Source organism: Diceros bicornis, chromosome 39, assembly GCF_020826845.1.
Source record: "Diceros bicornis minor isolate mBicDic1 chromosome 39, mDicBic1.mat.cur, whole genome shotgun sequence".
NCBI classification, from domain to species: Eukaryota; Metazoa; Chordata; class Mammalia; order Perissodactyla; family Rhinocerotidae; genus Diceros; species Diceros bicornis.
Window position 1 is genome coordinate 18898881 of NC_080778.1, and position 23643 is coordinate 18922523.

A 23643-nucleotide genomic window follows, 5' to 3' on the forward strand; every position below is an offset into this window, starting at 1 on the left:
ACCCCCCAGCAGTCAGGCATCCTCCAGAAGCATCCTCACCTAGCTAACCTGCAGGTGACTGGATGCATAAGGAAGCCTAGCTGAACCAGAAGAACTGCCCAGCTTACCTGTATACTAGAGAGCAGTAATGAATGATTGATGTTTTAATCCAGTAAATCTGGGGTTGTTTGTTATGTACTAAAAGCAACTGATACAAAACCTTAACAAAGCAAAGGGTGGATTAAAAAGAGCCACTGCTTCAGTCTGGGATTGAGAACCTGGAGTCACAGAGCTCTCCAAACCCAGGGATGGAGCTGTAGTGGTCGGTGGCAAGGGTGTGGCCCCTAAGATTCATCCTCCCCACGCTGTCCCATTGCCTTGACCTGCCTGTGCAGACTCTCTGGTCCTTCTCATTACTGAGCATGGAGGCATGCAGGTGGGAAGGAAGGAGACATGGAGAAAGTGCTCTTACTTGTAGAGGTGGAGAAGGAGATTGGAGCCACTGAGGTTATTAGGAAGGGTGTAGAAGTCACAGAAACTGAGGAGGAAGCATCAGAAATGAGAATTGTGCAGCCCCATCACCTTGGAGATGCCAGAGACAGGGGGTGTTGATGCCCAGCCTGAGTCACAGAAGGCAGAGGTGAGGGTAGGTGGGTAACCGGGCCCGAAGGCTTCCTTCCTCCATGAGGCCCTGGACATTGGGAGGAGGGACCAGCTGCCCCCACAGGGCATTGTATGGTCGTGGGGCCACCTATGGTTTGAACACTTACCACTGGGAATGGAGGTCAAGGCTGGTCTGGTGTAACCTACAGAGAGTGGGTAAGAGTGAGGTGGCATGTTTGAAAGGATTAAGGAAGGGATGAAGTGTGTAGACCATTGCTGGAAGAACAGATACCATCAGGAGGTTGTGTCCCTTCCAAACAGTGGGTGCCTCCTATAATCATTCTCTGACTTTCCATCTCTGTGAGCTGTAGACCTTGGTGGGGAAGGGGGACCTCATAAAGAAAGGAAGATTGAGTAGAGAGAAATCTAGAAGCAGACACAGATGTATGCTCTCATCAGCTCTCAGAGCATCAACAGAAGAATCCACCTGGGATGCAGGAGGAGACACCTGTCACCACCAAATGTTCTCCATAGAGACAGTTCCTGACCAGGATGTAGGAACCAAGCCAGGTGACACCATGGATCTGGTGGCTCAGCTCCCAGTAGAGCCGCTCTGTGTCCAGCACAAGTCCCACAGGGTCAGGACAGTGGGTACAGATGGCATCAACTTGTTGCTGCCCCACCCTTTTCAGGCCTGGGGAGAGAAGGACATGTGTATGGGGACAGGACAGAGGGGCATCTCTTGTAGGACATCCTTTTATTAGCCCACTTGTATGTGGATGCCTGCTTATCTGCTCTCCTTGACCAGGCATGAGACACTCACAAGAGAAGGGGCAACTTCAAGCCACAAAGGACTAGAGTGGATGTTTAGAGTCAGGCAACCATCGGTTCAAACCTTAGCTCTGTCACTTGTTGAATAATCCACATAAACTCCTGTGACTCAGTTCTGCCATCTTTGCAGCAAGAATAATGCTGTAACTGATTTGTTGGAATTAGATGGGATTTAGAAATGATTGATATAAAATACTCAGGCCTGGTGCCAGGTACATTCTAAGTGCTCATTAATTAATTAATTGCTTAATTAAACAAATGTTTAGAGAGCACCCACAGTCCCTAGTCCCTAGCTGGACAGCAGCTCTGAACAGAGACTCATCAGCTCTCAGAAAGCTGATACAACCCAATTTTTGGACCTGAGCATCTGAGCATCAGACACTGCATAGCAGAGACCCCCACCCACTGCCCCCCTGCTGAGCATTACCAGCTCTCTGGGGCAGCAGGAGAAACTAGGCCTGAAGGGATAATCTGGGATCCAGCAGGTTGCACTGCCAGAGAGCATTATCATGGAGAAATGGACCTCAGCAGAATGGACATGGCCTTGAGCTAAGCTGCGTCTAGCTCTGGTCTCCTAGATTCTTGTCAGTTGGGTTGCCTGGTGATGCTGCTTATGGTGAAAATGACCCCTGGCTGATGACCTGCATCTTTCCTAGGAGGACCATAAATGGACATCATTACCTGGCAGGAAGCCTTGGGGTTCCTTGAGTGTGCGGTGACCCTGTTAACTGGGCAGGACTGTTACAAGAGGTTGGTTCCCCTTTGGGACATGGGACATCTAATCCAGGTTGGCTCTGGCACCTGTCCATTGAGGTTTCACTTCTTTGCACTTGGACAGTCACATGAAAGGCTCAAAGAATAGTGCTTCGACTGTGGGGAGGGTTCTTGTGAAAAAGAAAGGCCCAGAGCTGCCCTGCTGGTACGCCACTTCCTGTCCGCATCCTTCTAGCTGAAACTGAAGTCACTTCTAGCCTATTCGGATTTGCAAGTGGACTGATTGGATTTAGGATGACCGAGAGAGGGCAGGGCCCAGGACTGGCACCAGCGCTGGAAATAGCATGAGGTAAGCAAAAGCCTAGATACAACATTTAAAGAGCCCCTCTCAGGGCTGTGCATGTATAGGGTTAGCACCTGAGGGTGAGCACCTCCTTAACCAAATTTTGTGCTCTAGGCACCTCGCTTGCTCACCCTAGTCTGGGTCAGGCCAGCCCAAGCAACCTACGCCTTACTACACCTCCTAAGGCCAAAGAGGAGGTCTCACCTAGCATGGTCAGTCTGCAGCCAGTGCAGAGGGAGCCAATGCTGCTGGCGGTGAACAAGGGCTTGAGCTGAGGAGGGGGGAGTAGGGGACTGAAAAATAGATGTAAAAGTCATCATCATAAGTATGAACTCATTTGAACTTTCCACACCTTTTGACAAGGGCCACATCAAAAATGTTTTGCTATGGGTGGAAAGCAGCCCTTTCCCAATGCACCCAATGCCAGTCAGATATGGCATTTCCTATGCTCATAAGGAATGGATAAGGATTTTCTGCAAGAACTTGAGTAGGTTGTGGGTGGGGGTGGGAGGGAGGCAGGTAATACAGCTATTATTAGAGTTAATGTGGACACCAACACTAGACTGTGATAATGCTTTGACATTACTGATTTTATCTAAGTGATCCTAGCAGTCATTGCTCAGAGGGGAGTAAAAAGCTGCACGCTCACAGATAAAATATTCCTCAGCCCTAAATATGTTAACATGATCATTGATTGATGTCTAAATTATTTATCAAAAATTAGATTATCTGGGGGCCGGCCCGGTGGCGCAAGCGGTTCAGTGCGCGCGCTCCGCTGCGGTGGCCCGGGGTTCACTGGTTCGGATGCCGGGCGCGCACCGACGCACTGCTTGGTAAGCCATGCTGTGGCGGCATCCCATGTAAAGTGGAGGAAGATGGGCACCGATGTTAGCCCAGGGCCGTCTTCCTCAGCAAAAAAAAAAAAGAGGATTGGCGGATGTTAGCTCAGGGCTGATCTCCTCACAAAAAAAAAAAAAAAAATTAGATTATCTGGTGGTTTTAAAATATGTCCACACATACTTGGCACTCCTCCCTTTAAGAGATGGAACCTGTTCCCTTTGCCCTGGGTGGGGGCTGGACTCAGTGGCTGGCTTCAAGCATATAAAGTGGGGCTGTGGCTTTGGAGGCTAGTTCATAAAGAGGCTGTGCAATTTCAGAGTTGGTTGCCTCTTTCTTGGATCACTTGTTCTGGGAGAAGTCAGCTGTCACATCCTAAGGAGAAGCCCACATGGGAAGGAACTGAGGCCTCTAGCTAGTAGCCATGTGAGGGAGCCTTCTTGGAAGCAGGTTCTCCAGTCCCAGTCACGCCTTCAGAGGACTGCAGTCCCAGAGGACATCTCAACTGTCACCTCAGGAGAGACCCTGAGCCAGAGTCACCCAGCTCAACTCAGCTCCCAGTTTCCTAATCCACAGAAATTGAGAGACTACATTTGCATGTAATTTTGTATCATGAAATTTCATCTATCTCTAATTCTACTATTAGAAGAGTTTGTCCTTCTGGGTATATTTTATATTAAATGAACAAAAAAAGTAGAGGAACTTCAAACATTAAATTTAAATTGCTATCGGAAGATTACTGACTTGCTAGAAAGTGACAGAGCGAGCATAATATCTACTAAGTTTCATGATTTTTCTGCCAGAATATCGAGACGGATGACTGTGAAGTCCAGTTTCTTCATGTCTTTATCCAGTGATAAAATTAATTTCCCTATAAAACAAATAATAATTCTCATAAAAGAAATGTTAAAAATATGACTTATACTCTGGCTAAAAGAAAGCAAGGCAAACTGAGCAGATACTCAGTGGAATAAATTCCCTACATGGATCTTACAGCAGCAATGTTTATCATACTGAAACTAGAAATACTCTCCAAGTCCATCCATGAAGGAACAGTTAAACAAACCATGGTATCCCATTCTCTGGAATGCCTGTAAGACATTAAAAATAGCAAGTTAGAATTACGTGCACTGCTTTGGCAAGACGTCCATGGTCTATAGTATGGGAAACAGCAAAGTGCAACACAATTGTATGATGAAATTTATGCTAAAAAACACTTTTTCTGTATTTATTAATGCATGGAAAATGTCCAGAAGAATAAACCGCATACAATAGTTAACAACAGTTCCTTCTCAGAAGGGGAGTGAGTCTGCAGGGAAGGAGAAGAAAGAGGAGACTTTCACTTTACATAGATCTGTATAATTTAACTTTATTTTACAGTATTTCTTTTATATGTAGAAAAAGAGGAAATAATGAGTGCTGTTGCCACTTGGCAGCAGGGCAGCAGTATCGTCTTCATCATCTGTACTGGACGTCAATGCACAGCCCGGATCTGCAGGAGAAAGCCCAGAAGGAGAAATGAAGACAAAGAAGACGTGACACCTGCAAAAAGTTAGTGGAGTGTTCTTACCTAACAAACCTTCCAGGTGAGTCACGGTCAGTATCCACCACTGCTCCAGTTCACTCAATAAACCTACAACCTGCCAAGGGTAAGCCAGAGGACACGGAAGGCCACGCCTCTCCATCCACTCCCCCACCCAGGGCCCATTGTGCAGGGTGACTACATCAAGCAGCAAATGGACTCAGGATGGGGCGTGTGCCTTTGGATGCCGGCAGAGAGGCACAAAGTAGAAGACTAGGTAAGTGTATACACCCGAGAGGCAGAGTTCCAGGTGAGGATTCAAAATGCACCAGGAACTTGTGGAAAGTTAAGAAAGCTAATCAACCTCCCTGAGCCGCAGTTTCCCCTCCTGTAAAATGGAGATCACAGGCCTACTTCAAAGAGCTGTTGGGTAAGATATGAAAAAGTCCTTGGGACAGCCAGCGTTCATGTTATTAACAAAGTAGTATCAGATTCCACATCAATGAAAAGAATAATGAGATAATAATGAGATAATGATGCTCAGACGAGATGTGCATCTTTGAAAGCAGCCCCAGCAGCATGAGAATGAGAGGAGCTGGAAGTAACTCGTTTTCTTCAGAGCTACACTGTAGAGGATGAAACTGCGTCTACAAGAAGATCAGGAGATGCCTGTCGTCCAGGGACTTAAGCAGTGACGGTGGAATCCCTAAAGATGTCATAAAACACATTTACACACAAACAGCATCTAGGAAACCAGGGTGATCAGAACAAAGCAATCAACCCAGCAGACAGGAATGGGAATGGGGCAATCAGGTGCCACAAAATCTAACAGAAGACCCAGAACCAAGAGCACCCGGCTCTGCGAACAGCTGCTGTGGCTGCATCAAGAGACCAACCTTTTCAGACAGCCATTGTGGGGACTGCTGGGAGCACAGTGGTCATTGCAGCCACACACCCAACAGCAGCGCCTCTGAACACACTGATTCCAAGACTTTCCTCTCTGTTAATCCTTGTTTTAGGATGACAGATACCCTCATGTTACAACAGCGCCATCCAACACTTTGGATGAGTATAATCAGAAAACCCCTAAACAGGGCATAGGACAGAGTAGGATGAGAACACTGAGGGATGGGGGAGCCAGGCTGCACCTGACCACACAGACTATCACCTGGTCCCTATTTAACACAAGAGAAGAACCCTAGGATTGTGATGTGGCCTAACTAGACTTCCTCATCTTGAAACGTTCGTAGACACTACATGGTTTTTCTTTCTTTCTTTACAAAGGTGTTGATGAATTCGTGTGTAATTAATTCATGGAGAAGTGAATTCTTCACAAAGTAATAGGGTCCAGTTTCCATGACCAGGTTTTTCAGTCCCTTTGACAGTACACCACCCTCAGGAATCAGAAATGCAACCTATTAGAATGTGTAATATACAAGGTCTTATTTTCATGTAGATCAACATCTAGGTTTTTAGTTACAACATAAATCATGACAGCTGCTAACTATTCCTCCACAGGTTTCAACAAAACACTTAAAACTCCTAAGTTAACTTACCAATCTCAGAAAAAGAGAAATTTGACAATTCAATTCTTCCATCTTTGCATTCAAATGCACAGTACAGGGAAGAGAAGGAGCAGAAAAATTTCAGTGGGAAGGTCTTGCTTGCCTTTACATCTTTGCAAATGAGTAGTATATTTTATGTCCTGTTCCTTTCACTATTCTCATTAATTTTTAAGGAAATATTGTATAATTGACTGTCCCTAGATGTGCTTATCTTGGTATCACCCTGCAATCAAAGGAACTGTCCCTTAGGGCATAAGGAATTTAGGGTCATCAATTATCAGGAGGATAAGTGGAAGCAGAAGTGCTCCTGGATACTTCCGTTTCCAAACAGAGAAATTCAACAGATCAGACCAGGCAAGTTAAGGTCTACATCGCTGGCAGCTGTCTGTGATGAGCTCTCCTCCAAAGCAGAGATGGTCAACCTGACAGGTTGCATATGCTGCCTGGGTTCTCCACACCTTGAACAGGGCTCTCCCAAAGCTCTAACACCAGTCTATCTGTTCCTGAGGGATCAGGGTCAGTACTTGGATCTCCAAGAAACTGGCCAGTCAGGCCTGAGTTGAGATTAGGCTCATCAATTTAAAATGTAAACCATTCTACTGTTGCGTTTTTCTTGGAGCCCTCTGCACTTGAATGGGTTGGTAAAAAAGGCCCACTAGATACTTGTCTGGGAATTGGGGTTGTTCTTCTCTGCTCTCAGCAGATCCTGGGTAAACCAATGATTAGCCTCACAAATGCTTCAACTTCCACATCTGCGAAAAAGGCGTCCCTGGATGGTGACATTTTCAGGAAGCAAGAGCCAACGTTGCCATCCCCGTAAACTCAAGTTGCCCTTTCCATTGGGGCCATAACGGTGAATTTCTCCCCAAAGCTGCCGAAATGGGGCACGTTGGCTGGAGAAAGCAGAGGGCAGCAGGCAAAGTGGAAAGTTGCTGGGATGTTAAATCAGTTCCCAGAAACAATTTAGGAAAAAGCAAGTAGCTTCCTGAGCCTGGACTAGGATGACGCTCTGGAGAGACGCACAGGCACACGGGTGTGAGGAGGAATCAAGCTGCGGAGGGAGGCTGTGGGGCGATGGTGGGGAGGAGGCCCGCGTCCGCACTGGATTCCAGGCAAAAGCGAGTTGCATGAGGCAGTCCCGCCGCTGCACGTCACAGCCCTCACACCGTCCTAACTCGCTGGTGTCCGTCCGGCCCCTCAGGTGCCTGCCGAACACTCAATACAAGTGCCGCGGATGCAGCACAACCGCCAGCACACAGCGAGCCTCAGGCCAGCCCAGGCATACACCGCGCTGACCCTCCCTCGAGGGCTAAGCGAGCCTCGATCACCGCGCATCCTGGGAGTTGTAGTCCAGTAGCCATGCAAGCTGCCGCTCGTAGCGGTTAAGAGACTACAGCTCCCAGAATGCGAAGCGAGGACATTCCGTCCCGCCCCTCCGCGCGCCGAGAGCGGTCCCAGCATGCACAGTGGAGCGCGGATGTCCCCAAACCCCCTCAAGCCCCGAGAAGTTGGACTTCTCACAGACCAGCGAGCGTCCTAGCGCCTCTCGCAGCTTGCCTGACGGGCCCTAGGTACAACCGGCCCTCCGTGACACGGGCGCGCCTGCCGTGCTCTCCGCCCCGACCTTCTCTTCGCCACGCCCATTGTCCCCGCCCTTCCCCCTCGGGCATGCGCAGTGCCACTGGGTCGCGCCCGTTGAGGCCAGTACGCAGGTGACGTTGGAGCTAACGGCACCAACGGTCCTGGCTGTTGCAGAGGCTGTGTGGAACCCAAGCGAAAGCTCCGTGGCTGATGCTGGAAACCATAAATTCACTGGCGAGAGTGGAAATACCGGGACCTGCGTAGGTGGAACTTGGGTTTTCAAAGTCCCCTCTCCCGCCCTCCCCTCCCTCCCTCAGGGCTGCCGGGATCCTCGCTCTGGACCCCGCGCTCGGGCTCACTGCAGAGCGCCCCGGGGACCTCGCCCGGCTGAACCGTCCACACCTTGCTCGGGCCCCTTGGAAGGACTGTTGCCACGTTGTCAGAGGAGAAGACGTCACATGGACAGCCCTAATTCCCGCGTTACACAGACAGAAACTCGGTGCCCCTGTAAGTGACCCCCAAGCCCCTTCTCTGACGCCCCACGTGCCTGGTTCTCGGGGCGTCATCGTCCCGGTGTGGGCCTCTGGGTCTAAGGAACACAGGCCGCAGGACCAGAAGTTCCCGTTGGTCCTTCCCGAAAGGTTAGGAGAATTTGTGTAGGAAGGTGATGCACGATTTCAGCATTTATGCCGCACGATGCAGCTCCTTTGGAACCACTTCTGATCTCCCTTTTTAAATATCCCGTGGAACCACTGTTACTAATTTGTTGCTGTTGGGGGTTAGGCTGCTAATTCTCCTAAGTCGTCTTCCCATTTAGTTTCTCTGATAATTGCAAGTTCTGCGTTACTACCTGCTTCTCAAACGAGTATTGACAGCCCGAATTCTGTGCAGGGAGGATGCAGAACAGCAGAAAATCTGTGGTCCAACTTTCTGGAGCATCCATTTTACTACAAGACTTGGAAGAAAGAAAGTTAAGTAATTTCTGAGGTAAGTAATTAAAAATTTAAAACTAAAACAAGACAGGGAAGACATCTACCATCAAGAACTGCCAGTAATTTGTGCTTGAAATGTCGGATCTTCTCTGAGGAAAAACTAAGGAGATCCTATTTCCCATTATTTTAAATAGCAAAAATTATGACCTAGCAAATCCTGAAAAACCCTACCTATTTCCTGAGTCACAATATGGCGCCTAGATATAAGTTACGAATATGTTAGGATGTAAAATGCTTGAAATGTGGCTTTGTGGTCACCTCCCAGTCAATGTGGTTGTTAACATACCTGGCTTTGTGCAGTGACAGTGGCCTCTCTTAGACCAGCAACATCAGATGTTGTACGTCTTGTTGACACACCAGAGATTTGCAAATGACTAGCATGATCGATGGTCTCCCAGTTGTAATCAGAAGCAACATGAAGCTTTTCTAGCAAACCATTTAGTTGAAAATGTTGTATTTTTTGAAAACTCAATGTAAAGTTGATGTAAATATCAGGTGAAAAGTGTATCGAGCAATAAGCAGCTGCTATGCAGTTTGGGTGTTAAAAATTAACGTGTTCTTCTGGGAAAACATTAATTGGTTATATGTTCTGTGGGGTATACCCTTATGAAATAGATGGCAAAAATGCCATTTATTTTAAAGATTATAGGTGTAACTTTGAGTAAATTTGGACTGGGAAGTCCTTTCAGGCTACATTCCCGAGTTCTGGAGTCCCATGTCTGTGATGATTCCTTCCCAGCATCCGAGTAGGAACATGCCCTAAGGTTGTGAGTTAAACAGGCAGACCTCCTGTGACCCCAGATTCCTCTCAATTAAACATTCTGTTTCTCTGATCCATTCAAGCTGCCTCTCCTCAGGTTCTCTCCTGAACCCATTCCATTCCAGCTTTCTCCATTGTTCTTCGCTGAAATGGCCTTTATCCAGGTCACCAATGATTTCCATTTTGCTAAATTCAAGGTTAAGTTTTTGTTCTTAGCTCACTCAGTCCTTCAGGTGCGTTTGATACAGATGATACAATCGAACAATTCCTCCTCCTTGAAACACTTTCCTCTGGATTTCCAGACCCCTCTTCTCCCCTTAGTACCCTCCCCCGTCACTCTATCTTCCTCCTCCTGCTCCTCCTCCTCCACCACATCTCTAGTAAACTCACCCCTTTCTCTTTCCTGTGTGCTCTGTCGTCTCAGAGAAATAAATATTTTTTCTATTATCTTAGTGGCTACCCTACTTTATCAAAGTCTAACAGTGATTAGTACTTATACCTTCTTCCCAGAGAGTGGAAGAACCCCATTTATCCCTCCCAGACTTCTAGATTAATATTGTTGTGTCCTTAATTTGTGATATAAGTATGAAACTATAAATATAATATATAAACATGAATTTAATGCCTGTCACATATTATCTTTGTTTTATACATTCTTTACTTGGAGCTACCCACATATTTATTAATTTTGTTGTTCTTAATTTGTTCCTGCTTCTCCATCTTTTCTTCTTAAAAAATATCTTTGATTATTATCCTTTAGTTTGATATTGTAGGGGAGCAAGAAATTTTTCTCTGCCCTCTAGGTTCTTGTGGCTTGCCTAAGAATTAAATTGACATGAGGCAGAATAAAAGGACAAAATCAAAGAAAGTTTAATAACATTTATATATGGAAGAAACTCAGGAAAATTGAGTCACTCGCCATAAATGGCTGAAGCCACCACCCTAAACATCTTAAATACTTCAGCTAAAGACAAAAGAGGATGTTGGCGGTAGTGGTTTGAGACTTCAAAGAGGAGGAAGGAATTCACATGGCATTCATGTGGAGATGGAAAAGCAAATGTTTGGTAAACAAACATTTGCCATGTTTTGCAGAGACAGCGGGACATGGGGAGGACTTTGGTCAAATGGGCCTTGCTAGGTTGCTTCCTGTCTACCACTCCTAGTAAATATTACACTAGAATTATCTATGGTGAGAGCTCCTTCCTGGTACTGGCCTTCTATCTTAAATTCTTTTAGGCAGTTAGGGGAAAGGCCAAAATTTCTTCCTGAGTCTTTTGTTCTTAAAAATAGTCAAGCCAAAGAGACACATTTTTGGGTAACAAATACTCCTCCCCTACAATATGTTAATGATTAATCTAAATTTTTGTTTTCGTATAAGTGTTTTTATTTTCTCTTTTTTCTAAAAGACGTTTTTGCTCTGTTAGAATTCTGAGGTTTACCATTATATTGTTTCAGCACATTAAAGGTATTTTTCCATTGTGATCCAGCTTCCATTTTTGCTGTAGAAAAATTAGATACCAGTTTAATTTGTTCTTTCCTTCTTTCTTTCCTTTTTTCTTTCCTTCTGTGTTTCCTTCTCTCTTTCCTTCTGTCTTTCTTTTTCTCTCTTTCTCTCTCTCTTTTTTTCCTCGCCCCCTTCGTCTTTTTACCCCTTCCTAACTGCTTTCAGGTTTTCTCTTTGTCTTCTCATTCCTTCCTTTTTTTATATCATTATAATCAGTGTAGATGTGAAATGTTTTTGTTGTCGTGCTTCCAATCTTCTGAGATGATTGAACGTATGGAGTAGTCATTCATCAGTTTTAAAGTTCTTAGTCATTTTCAAATCAATATTGCTTCTGCCTGTTTCTCTCTTTAACGTATGATTCTAGCTAAGTGCATTTAAGAATTCTTTATATTCTATTCTCATGGTCTCTCTCTTTTCTTCAAAATTTTGCTTCTTTGGGCTTTATTCTGCATTTCTTTCCTAGTATTTATCCTGCTTTCTAATTTTTCTTTAGCTATTTCTAAGATGTGCACTTTGAAACACATCCATAATATTATATACTTCTCAGATTTAGAATTTTTATTTTTATTTTTCCAAATTTTCTTTGTCATTTTTAAAGATATGTTTCACCCCTCTACCAGAATATTTCAACTTGTCTTTTATCTTCCTGAATCGAGTAAGCATAATTATATAAAGCTAGTGTTAGGAGATCAACTGAGCTGAGAGAGAGAGAGCTGAACTGCCTGGTGTCAGAGTAGCCAATGAAAATAACAAACCAAAAATAAAACAGTTAAACCTTTAACCACTTACGGTGATGGTATAAGCAAGAGACTGAAACTGGAAAAAACGACGGAAACTCCTCCTCTTTCATTTTCCCCCGTGGAATGGCTCACTGTGTGAGGGTCGTGTGGATCAGCACAGATGTGGGGGTCATCTCAGTGTTCAGAGACCCCAAACAAAAGGCTTTGGTTCTTTTCTGGAACCTGGGGTCTGGGAGAGGCTTAGAGTGGTGGGCCAGGAGAGGGAAAGTGTATGGGGTACTGAATCAGAGAGGGGAAAAGTGTCTTCTAGTTTTTTCCCTGCTCCCCACATAAGGAGTCTTCAGCAGAGGTGCCTGAGGAAGACCTCTGTTGGAGGCCTCAGAGAAGGAGACCTAGGGGTGGAGGTGCTAGGGCTAGGAATGCAAATATGGGGAGAGCGTGCCTGGCTAGAGGGGCCTCAGTGCTTGACTGCAGCTCCCCTCAGAGACCACAGTGCACTGGCCGTGCCCCAGGTCTGGAGGAGGGAAGGCAGCTTCCCCGTGAGTCCAGTTAGGTAAAGCCTTTGTAGTTACCTATGGTCAGGCCTGAAAAATTACCCAGAGTGTCTTAGTCAATTTGGGCTCCTATAACAAAATACTGTAGACTAGTTGGTTTAAATAACACACCTTAATTTCTCACAGTTCTGGAGGCTGGGAGTTTGAGATCAAGGTGCTGGCAGATTCAGTATCTCATGAGGGCCTCCTTCCTGGTTCATGGATGGCTGTCATCCTGGTTCATGGATGGCCTTCTTCTCACTGTGTCCTCATGTGGCAGAGAGAGATGGGCTCTGATCTCTTCCTCTTTTAATAAGGGCACTAATTCCGTCATGGGGCTCCACCCCATGGTGTCATCTAAACCTAATTATCTCTCAGAGGCCCCACCAAATACCATCACATTGGGGATTAGGTCTTCAACATATGAACTTTTGGGGACTCAGACATTCAGTCCAGAGCACACAGGTTTTTAACCAGGAACTGGACTCCTCAAACTTATGCCTAGTGATTCCCATATCTGGAGCAGTTACTCATCTGGTTCTATTATTGGTGCTTCTTATGGTCTCGTTTATGTTGTCACATCTCCACTTTAGCCTAGTTATCTTTGAGTTTGAGCTACATATTTTATTTTGAATTATTTGTAGAAATAATTTAAGGCCTAAAATATCTTCTTCCAGTGCTTGAGGAAGCCCCGTCAATCTGGAATCTCCTTAATCCAGTGTTAGGGACTGAGATTTTTGTGGGCTAACAAGAGAGTTCAAAGTTGGCTTATAGTCCTTATCAGAGCTTAATTATGAAGGCTTAATTAATAGCTAAAATGTCGCTGTTCTGGGTCCCAGTCCTAATTCCTAGGAAGGGGATTACCACAATGCTAGCCTCAGTGGCTCTGAACTTAAACATGTGTCCCCCTAGCCTTGTCACTCTGCCAGAAGTGGAGATTGACCTCTCATCAACTTCCTCTGGATTTGTAAATGTCCATAAGGCAAAGGCAGTGGCAAAATGTCCAGTTCAACTTGCTGGATTTCTATTGTATCTGAGATGTTGGCCTAGCAATTCTTCATTAAAATGTTAGCTCAAAAACACCTTCCACAAGTTGTTATTCTATAAATAGAGAGAATCCTCACTTTGTGTGGTTCCAGTATGCACAAATTTCAATACTATGGTTTAATTAAATAACACCAGTACCTCAAAAATGGGGTTCATATTTTAATTAGCACAGCTTTATTGACTGTGGCTGCATGAAGGACCAGTTTGCTGCAGCCTGTTCAGTCTTCAGTCACTACATCAGCACAAACGTGCATCATGATCAGCAAGGAATCTTCTCTCAGAGCCTGTTGGTGATTGCTTGGCGTGTAGCTGTTGTCTGGGTCACACGCGCACAGCAAAGTGTTTATTCGGGTTGCCTCCACGTCTCCTCCCAAAAATGAATGATCAAAAGAGGGAATCACCCAAGAAGGCTAAAAGTGCAACAAAGAATCAAAAAGTGATGACGCTGGAAGTGAACTTGGGTGTGATTAGGAGACAGCTGAGCATGGACATGAGGACTCTGCCACGATGTGAGAGACTGTAGATGTGCGACCAGAGGAACCGAGTGCAGGGGCTTATCAACATAAAGGGGGACAGGGTGAGGACGTCCTGGGGAAGGGACAGTCCTGTCCATTTTACTTTAATGGAATTCTGAGAGACACACTGAGACGTTGAAAGTGCAAAGGGTGAAATGTTAGAAGCTGATCTAAACTTAGGAGAAAATATGGCAACCCAGCAAGACAAAGGATATGATGCAAAGCAGGAAGCACTGTTCAGACTACTCTGAATAAGATTTTTTAAAAAGAAATTGGACACTTTCGTTTTCAATCTTTTTAATTACAGTATACTAAATAAATAGTAGCTTTGCTATTTTTAAATTTTCCTACACGTTTTTAATGTTTTCACCAAAAATTTTGAGCGTTGTAAAACAATTGTATTTTTCCCATTGACTTTTAAATGCTCTCGTGGTCACTTTATGGTCCTGTATTACCCTGCAAAGCAAGGACTGTGTGAGTGTATTTGTGTGTATGTGCACCCATACATGTGTGTAATTGTGTCAAGAAGTACTACACCAACAGCAGTGTATTTCAAATGCATGAATGTTGATGAAGAAAGTATCTCATCTATTATTACACAGTGTCCATATCTACCACAGCTGTCAAAGGTCTCCTTAATATTTGACTCCCCTGGGTAAACCCTGTTGTGTTATCTAGGACTGCTTAACAACCACCCTAAAATTTAGGGGCTTAGAGGTGCAATATTTAGTAAGTTCACAGATTCTGTGGGTCAGGACCATGGACAGGGCACAGAGGGGATGGTGTGCTTCTGCTCCACGATGTCTGGGCCTTGGCAGGAAGACTCAAAGGCTGTGGGCTGGAGTCATGTGAAGTCAAGTTCACTCCCGTGTCTGGGGGTCTATTCTGACTGTTGCTTGGGGATTCATTCCCTTTCCCCTCAGCTGCTCCACATGTTCTTTCCTCATGGGCGATGCTGCCTTCTTCTCAGCACAGGAGCGGTATTCCACCAGGGCAAGCCAGCCAAATCCATGTCATGTCTTATGACCGAGCCTCAGAAGCCATATAGCATCATTTAGATTCTCCAATGGTGCAGATTCAAAGGGAGAGAACATAGACCCCCACCAGTCAGGACAAGGGGTGTCAGTTAAGTTGTAAGAAGTGCATGTGGAATGGGATAAATGTATTGGTGTGATCATCTCTGGAAAATCCATTCTGCCAAAAGAGTGAACCCCTGTGTGCACCCTAACTGTTTACTGGATAAATAATATAACCACTTTGAAATATATGTTACCAGGACCTATTTCAAAATCTGACTTAAAGTTTCTTAAATTATGACCTCAGGGTCCATTCCCCTCTCCCCTGTGAAATCTCAGACACCATATCTTCTTTCTGAGGTGCCACATCTCTACCTTCGCTATAGGCCATAAAGCAATTCTAGAGGGAGTCTTGGTTTGTATTTGTGTATAAACAAAAGTTTGTACTTTTAGTTTACTAAGGAACCTGTGATGGTTTCCAGTTTCTACCTGGTGAACACAACCCGTTTTCCTTCTTGCTATACATGTATGTGCAAAATATTATTTTAAAACTCTGAATCCTTGTCTTGATTTTTAAACCCATCCTCCTACCGCTCAATGTTCATTTGCTTCTAGTTTTTCAGTATGATATACATAAAAGGAATATTCCTTTATGTATGCCCTTGACAGTAAAACATCAGGCTCTTTTAATGAGTTTTGCATAAAGTGAATTTTACACGTACTGTGCGTGCTTCTGCAAAGGAATTAAAATTTGTCTCTGAGAAGCAACACTCTGCTGATCTTCATTCTGGAATAGAAATCTCTTCTGTGACAGTCTGGTGGTATTCTGTGTCAGTGGGTTTCCACCCTGGCTGCACACTGGAATCAGAAATTCCGAGACCCCATCCCAGGTCAATTTAATCAGAATGGCTGACTTTAAGCTTCAAGTGTAGGTATTTTTAAAAGGGTCTTCAGGATATTCTAATGTACAATCAGAGTTGAGAAGTCCTGGGCTGGTGCCCTGGAATACTGAAATCAATCCCTACCTATCAGGAGGAGTTAGTTACCAATCACTTTACCTCTCTGAACATAAAACTTCATTTACCAACTAAAAGGATGATTTGGGCATAACCACCTCAACGGCTTTTAGGGACCGTGAAAGATGGTAACCGTGCTCTGTGCAGAAGCCTGGGGTAAGATATTAGGGATATTTTCCATGATGAACTGAAGAGTGCTTGCCCCACCAATTCACTTAAATCTTCCTCTTCCTTCTCCTTCTAACATCACAATAGCTAATCAAAACATCTCTGAAGTCAAATTTGGCTCTTGACTTCTGGATTGGATGAGTAGGTCCCTTCCAGCATCAATACCCTCCTCAGATTGAGGTGTGTCAATGTAGGGAGAGGATGTTTGATTACACAACCACATTACTTACCCAAGTGGGGAGAGTTTGGAGGACACTCAGACTTGAGAGAAAGTGCCTAATACATTTGCAAAAGTGATTTCCACATTTCTGAATTTCATTTGGTCATTTTCGAAGAAATGGGACAGAAACTCGAGACTGGCAGGTACTTGGGTTCACATTATATTTTTACTGGAAGATAGAAGTCTGGACTTCTCAAAAGTAAGATCTAAAGAGAGTGAAAATTGATCTTTCTATGCTGAGGGAGATCTGTGGGCAGAGCTCTATGAACATTATTTTCCCTGTGTTTATATGTATGTGTGTGGGTGCACGCATGGTGTGTGTGTGTGTGCGCACTTAACTAAGAAAACTGCCAGGCACGGCCTGCAGCTGCATTTGGAGGGTCATGTACCCACGAGGCAGGGGCTCATTTCAGGGGGTTTGAGGGCAGAGTGCTGCAAGCCTGCTGCAAGCACATGCATCATTTTCCTCTTTCATGTCTAGAGCTCTTCCTCACTTTGAAAAGTTGCCCATTTTTGCTTATCCAATCTTCTTCTCCAGAAAAACACTTCAAATACAGAGCCACGGATTTTTGGTGGTGGTAATGCAGTACATGGGTCAAATGCTGACCTGGTCTATGTTAGCTCAATGGAAGCCTAAAAATAGATTTCTGTGAAAACTGTCACCAAGATCATATCTTATACTCACTCCTAAAATGACTTTCGTTTAAGCTGAAGGTTCTAAACATAACATTTATTTCTATAAACTAGGAATGAACAATCAAAAAATGATATAAAAATGTCTTTTACAATATATCATAAAATATAAAGTACTTAAGAATAAATCTGAGAGAAGATGTTAAAAACTTGTATGTGGAAAAATACAAAACATTTCCAAGAAAAATTTTAAATAAATGAAAAATATGTATATTATATCATATATGTCTGTGTATACGTGTGTGTGTGTGTATATATATATATATATACACACACACACACACACACACCTTGCTCAGAGGTGGGAAGACTGAATATTTTTAAAATGTCATTTCTCCCCAAATTCATCTGTAGATTCAAATTGACCTCAATCCAAATCCAGAAAGGCCTCTTTTTGATAGAAATTGAAAAACTCGTTCATAATTCATATTAAAATGCAAAGCGTCTAAAACAGCCATAACAACTTTGAAGAACACGGTTGGAGGACTAACTGCACTTGATTTCAAGATTATTATAAAGTTACTTTTCAAGACAGTGTAATATTTACATCATATATACTGAGAAATAGACCAGACATATACAGAACACTCGTTTTCAAAAAAAATTGCAAAGGCAACTCAATGGAGAAAAGATAGTTGTTTGAGCAAATGGGTGCTGGAACCATTAGATATCCAGATGCAAAATAAAAGGACTTTAATCCATGCCTTGTACTATGTAAACAAATGAACTCAAAATGGGCCATTGGTGTAAATGTGAAACCTAAAACTATAAAACTTGTACAAGAAAACAAAGGATAAATCCTTTGAGATTTTGGATTAGGTCTTAGATATCACACAAAAGCAGAATCCACAAAAGAACAAATAAATAAATGGGGATTTATCAATATTAAAAACTTCTGCTCGGGCCGGCCCCGTGGCTTAGCGGTTAAGTGCGTGTGCTCCGCTACTGGCAGCCTGGGTTCGGATCCTGGGCGCGCACCAACGCACCGCTTCTCCGGCCATGCTGAGGCTGCGTCCCACATAAGCAACTAGAAGGATGTGCAACTATGACATACAACTATCTACTGGGGCTTTGGGGGAAAAAAAGGAGGAGGATTGGCAATAGATGTTAGCTCAGAGCAGTTCTTCCTCAGCAAAAAGAGGAGGAGTAGCATGGATGTTAGCTCAGGGCTGATCTTCCTCACCAAAAAAAAAAAAAAACAACTTCTGCTCTTTGAAAGACACTATAGAAAGAATGAAAAGACAAGTCACAACCTGGGGAAAAAGATTTGGAAATCCTATCTCTGATAAAGAACTTGTACTCAGAGTATGTACAGAACTCCTAAAACTTAACAGTAAGCTGTTTTTGTGGCATTCTCAGCCTGTCAATAACCAGGTTTGTGGTTGGACCAGCCGTGTGGTTCTTAGGATGATTGCAAGATACCCTTCAGCAATAACCATCAGGAAACTTTGAGAAAATAAAGTTTTAATACTCACAGGACCTGGAAATGACACAGCACACCTGGGGCCACACAGTGAGGCTTGGTGGGGAGGGAGAGAGAGAGAAGGAGTCTGGGGTTCTGCCTTTATTGGGGTGGAGGGTGGGAGTCTAGGGTTTCAGGGGCTCACTCTTTATCCCTGAATTTAAACATAAGAGCGGGAGAAGAAAGAAAAAGAAAGACACCCCAAGTGTCCCAAATGGCCAGTTCTCTAAATCAACCAAGATCTCTAAAAGAAAGGAGCCTCAGTGGGAGGAGGTGGCCTGGCTCTTTATTGAGTCATGTGGCAGACGATGTGTTTATTCCAGATAGCCGTCTTTGAAGTGGATGTCTCTTTGAAATGGATGCCTCTAAAATCAAAGTTTAAGTCAGGGACTTGCATTAAAAAAAGAAAAAAAACCCTTCAGGGCTTCCAGTCCACCATGGAATGGGAGAAAATTTTTCAAATCATATATCTGTTAAGGGTCTAATATTCAGAATATATAAAGCACTCTTATAGCTTGTGATGGTTAGTCTAATGTGTCCATTTGGCTGGGTTCTAGTACCCTGTAGTTTAATCAAACACATGTGTAATTGGGTGACTCTGGAGGATATTCCCTTGAAAATATGGGTGGGTCTTAGTTAATCAGTTGAAACTCATAAGAGGAAATTTGAGGTTTCCTGATGAAGCAGAAATTATGCCTCAGATCACAGTTTAAAATCCTGCTGAGTTTCTAGTCTGCTGGCCTTCCCTATACTTCAGACTTGCCAGCTCCCTCAATCAAAGAATAATTCCATGAAAGAAATCTCTTTATATGTGTTTCTCTGTGTGTGCGTATATATACATATACATACACATAAACCCACAGTCATGTACCACATAACGACATTTTGGTCAGTGACAGCCCACATATATGACAGTGGTCCCATAAGGTTAGTACCATATAGCCTAGGTGTGTAGTAGGCTACACCATCTAGGTTTGTGTAAGTACACTCTATGATGTTCACAGAATAACAAAATCACCTAATGACATGTTTCTCAGAATGCATCCCTGTCATAAAGCTACGCGTGACTGTGTGTATGTATGCACAAATGTATATGTTCATGTTATAAATATATGTGTTCCTGTTCTCTGGAGAACTCTAATACAGATTTTAGTACCAGGGATGTTTCTAGAAGAACAGAATCTTAAAGATGTGTTTTCTGAAATGGTTCTGGGGTTTCTGGAATTGATTCTCTAATCTGATTAAATTGAAAGGCACCAGTGACCCAGTTTCCAGTGTTAAAGAGGGCACTGATTGTCCGCAGCAATAGAGATAGACAAAATATCAACATTGGATATTCCTAACCAAATATTTATGAGACAAGGATCTTGGTGACCATGTATCTTACACTTTAGATCACTTTTGACAAACTAACAAATGTAATGAAATTAGCTAATTGCCCTAATTGCACAAGATTAAATGAGGAAGGAAAAAGATGAGCTCAGGGTGTCAACTTCCCAGCTCAGCTCAAGCGCCATAACTGACCTGAAGTTTCTATATCTTCCCTGAAATAAACAGTATTTCCCATAGCTTCAGAGCTTAGATTTCTGAAAACTTAACAGTCTCTTCCTGCAAGTGGTTGAATTACAACACAAATTGAATTCCCATCCACACAGCGGTGAAGGTGATGGAATTGATTTAAAAGGAATAGGGTCCTGAAAATTGGATGGGGACATACAGGCAGTTCCTGAGTAAGCTGAAACATTAGACTCCAAAATTGTGCAGAGTCTGCCTTGTCAATAGAAGAAGCCCTCTTCCTCCTCCTGTCTGAGGAGTATAACTCTTCTGTTCCTGAGGATCCTATAGTGGTCTCCCCTGAGGTCACTGCCTTGCAAGACACTGCTGATCCTCTTCAGGACCTAAACCCACCAGCCTTCTTGGCTTCTAGACCAAGACTCCATCAAGGCGGACTCAACTCCCAGCAGATCCCAAAGTGTGTGGTTCAAAATGAGCTCCATGAGGAATTGTGTTCCAACCAAAATAACTGTATCCTTTTCCCAGTTCATACACACAGAAACCTAGGAAAACTTTGAAGAAAAGGATATTAGGAGTTTAGGATAATGGCAGAAGGAACACAGAGTTGGATTCAGTGGAATGCACTGATTTGGCCCCGCTAAGCAGAGATTGTCTATTCAATGTTGTGTCTCAAGGGTGTACAGAGTTCTCACAGTCTCTTTAGTTAATTGGCTCTGCCATGGACCAAAAGGTGGAGAACACAAGCTCAAGTTAAACTGACCTGGTGCACTGTGGAAGAAGATACCAGAATAATCCTTCTAAAGGAGCTCAGGGAGCAACCGGAGAACACAGATAAACAATTTAGTGAAATGAGGAAAAGGACAAGAACAAAATGAAAAGCTCAAAAACAGGAAACATCAAAAAGAAGCAAACAAATTTTAGAAGTGAGAATACATATTAAACAAGATATGTGACCCTCGCTGCAAACATGGGTCTCTTCTCGGTGACCCTCAGTGCATTTTGGCCAATGGATGCCCACAGATGCAATAAATTTTCCCTCCTCTGCCACGTGGTAGACACAGGACTTATGAAATGTTGCTGCATGCTGGGTCTGCTCTCGGGAGCCCCCCAGTCCTGCAGGGGAAACCCCCTGGACACAGTGCCTTCCTCCTGGCCCCAGACTGGCCCTGGGACCTGGCGCTTCTCTTTCTCTTTGGAGGGAAAGTACAGCCTTCCCAGTGCTTCCTGTAGCAAATCACTTTCCTGGATGGCTGTGTCCTGTCCAGACGGGCCTGGGCTGCCAGGAACCAGGATTTATCCTCAGCTGCTGGCTGTCCTGAGAAGGCCTCCCTGGCAGAGTCCAGGCTGCTTTGTGTCTGGGTGACACTTGCAGCCATCAGAAAGGAGGGAATAACTCAGAAGTACCAAGGAATTCATCTGGCCCTTGTCTTGCAGGGTGTTTCCAGGGGAAGACATTCCAAATGCCAGGTGGTATCCCTTTAGCTCCCGGTGGTGGGGTGGGTTCTCAGGGTGAGCTCAGAGCAGTGTCTGTGTCACCCAGGTGAGAAGCATTTCAGTGTTTTAATTGGTAAGGCTGTGTCCACACACATCCACAGTTCATGAGTTTGGTGGCATTCCCAGCTGGAACCCCCACACCCCACTCATGCAAGCTCTTACAAAGCTCCGAACAGTGAAGTGTCATACCCCCATGACAAAACCACAGCACAAGACTGTGGAAAAGAACACAGCCATCCCAGGAGCTACCCACTTTATGGACTCTGGCCCAGCTACCCCTTTAGGAAGAGTCGGTAAGAACAAGACTGAGTGTGTAAACTGGTGATTGTCCGAGACCATGGACGTCAGAACCACAAGGGCCCAGACGTCTAACCCTGGGCAGCAGGGGAGAGTGTGGGTCTTTCACTGGCCAGGATTATGGTCCATTATCTGGGCAAAGCAGAGCTCAACCTGATCCATCAGGCCTAGCCAGGGAGGAGTGGTCACGCTGTACCTGACACAGAGGCTGGGGGCCTTCTGGGGAATTTCTGTCCTAAAGTGAATTGTAAAGGGAAGGACAGGGATGCGAGAAATCCTAGTTCACAGGGAGCAGTGATGTTTATGGAATGAGGCCCAGATATCGCCTTAAAATTGTGTCACAGTCTTCCTCCCTGGATGTAAAACAAGCAGGAAAGGACTTTGCAGTCCTGGCCCAGGACCCCAGGAGGACTCTGATCTGAGTAAAGGGGGATCACAGAGCCCTGGAGAGGGTGAGGACGGAGAGTCCTGCCTGCCATCAGTCCATCCACAAATGACCTTCCTCTGTCCTTTTCCACATGCAAATTTTATCTTTTTATATGATTTTCACCACTTAGTGCTGCTGCAATCCGGAGATTGAATGAGAAGACTGTGAGTTCCAAATATTTGGTCAAAAGAAACCTCCACAAGAGAAGCAGGAAACATTCCTTCTTTCTCCAAAGCTGTAGAAAAGCAGCAATATCTTGGAGCAGGACATGGTCTTGGTAAGTGCAGTTTTTAAAGACACCCATTTTCTGTGGTTGTTGCTCTGCCTCTGAAAGTACCTCCCACCTCTAAATCCCAGGTGAACCACACTGAAATGAGCCTGTCCTCTGAGGAAGGGGGTCTTGGACATGACCTTCAGCAGCCAGGGAGGGGCGCTGGCCCTCCTCCCCTCTTCCAACAAGCTGTGACCCTGCGAGATGCCTTAACTCAAGGAGGAGTGTGAGATTCTGTGTCTCATTTCCACGAGCACAGGAAGTGAAAGAGCCACACCCCCACTCGGCGGCTGGAAAAGGAACAGGATTTTAATATAACATTTAAATCTTGCATTTACTATGAACAACAAATAAATATTGCCCCTCCCCAATGGGTAAATAGGTGCTGAGGTAGAGAGGTCAGAGAGCCCCTCTCTCTTGGGCCCCAGGGCCCCAAGGGAAAGCCTTACAATGTTCTGCTTTGCATCAGGGTGGGAGGAGCTGGCCTGGGGCACCCCGAGTGTCCCTGCTGTGTCCTTGCTGCTGAAGAAGAGGCTGCACTTGATCTGGTCTCAGGATGTGATCTGCCTCTGGTTCAGGCTCTGTGCTGGGGGTCTGGTGACTGAATAGAAGAGATTTCTCATTGGAGGGGCTCCCAAATATCATGGCCCACCTCTGTGACCCTGCTGCACTCTGCTCCAAACACTGTACTGAGTGTTCCATCCACAGCACCCCATTTGTCCCAGACATGAGAGCCGTCATTTAGCATCACCCCTTTCACAGAGGAGGAAACCGTTCTCCAGAAAGGTGAGGGGAATCACCTATCACAGGCCGGCTCCGCAGTGGGGCTGGGGTCCCAGCACTGGGTGTGCGACTCTCCAGGCCGACGCTTAGCCCACAGCCTTGCTGAGGCCCTAGATTTGGTCACTGCCAGTCCAGACACTCGCTCACTCCTGAGCTTGAAGATGGCCCCTTCTTCTTGGCCTTGAAGAACATTCGAATCTTGCTGGCCCACTGGA

General features: G+C 44.7%; 1 long non-coding RNA gene across 1 annotated transcript; it reads left to right on the forward strand.

Annotated features, from left to right (window-relative positions):
• The first annotated feature begins 8094 nt into the window (after nt 1–8094).
• LOC131399706 (uncharacterized) lies at nt 8095–23084 on the forward strand. Its single transcript, XR_009217191.1, has 4 exons — nt 8095–8482; nt 8867–8962; nt 22505–22651; nt 22732–23084. It is a non-coding gene; the product is annotated as an uncharacterized LOC131399706 (long non-coding RNA).
• Nucleotides 23085–23643: the final 559 nt, after the last annotated feature.